We start from the raw sequence: 819 nt of genomic DNA, 5'->3' as shown, positions 1-819 counted from the left end.
TAACACCATACAGTGCGTGAGGGTCCCCACTGACCCAGAGGTCTGGCTGATCTCACGCTCTGAGGCTGGCGTGATTAAGGTCATTAATGAGATCAACATTGGCAAGGCCGCGGGGCCGGATAGTATTCCAGGGCACGTTCTCAGGGCATGCACAGATCAGCTGGAAGGCATATTCACGGTCATTTTCAACCTCTCCTTGTCCCAGTCTGTAATCCCAACATCTTAAAATGACTACCATCATTCCTGTTCCGAAGAACTCTAAGGCTTCTTGACACAAATACTACCGCCCTGTAGCCCTCACATCTAATCATGAAGTGCTTTGAAAGGCTGGTTATGGCACACACCAACTGTATCATCGCAGACACCCTAGACCCACTCCAATTTGCATACCACCCCAACAGATCCATAGATGACGCAATCTCAACGACGGGGCTGCAGTGGAGTGGGTTGAGAGCTTCAAGTTCCTCGGTGTCCAAATCACTAAGGACTTAAAATGGGGTACCGATGCATGAAGTCTGACACCAACAGGCTCCTGAACAGCTTCCATCCCCATGCCATAAGACTGCTAAATAGTTAACCGAATGGCTACATGGACTATCTGAGTTGACCATTGTATTGCATTTTTTACACTGTCTCTATACACACTTACAGGACTCTACACACTCACGCACACTGACACTCCAACACACACATAACATGCATTTATACTGCCTCTACCAACACACACACACACTCACATACAATCCTAATTTACGCTGCTGCTACTCTGTTTATTATATATCCTGATGCCTAGTTAACTTACCACTATACATATCTACC

The sequence above is a fragment of the Coregonus clupeaformis genome, unplaced genomic scaffold (assembly GCF_020615455.1).
Source record: "Coregonus clupeaformis isolate EN_2021a unplaced genomic scaffold, ASM2061545v1 scaf0347, whole genome shotgun sequence".
Taxonomy (NCBI): domain Eukaryota; kingdom Metazoa; phylum Chordata; class Actinopteri; order Salmoniformes; family Salmonidae; genus Coregonus; species Coregonus clupeaformis.
The sequence above is the reverse complement of the archived record's forward strand: the minus strand, read 5'-3'. Positions refer to the sequence as shown.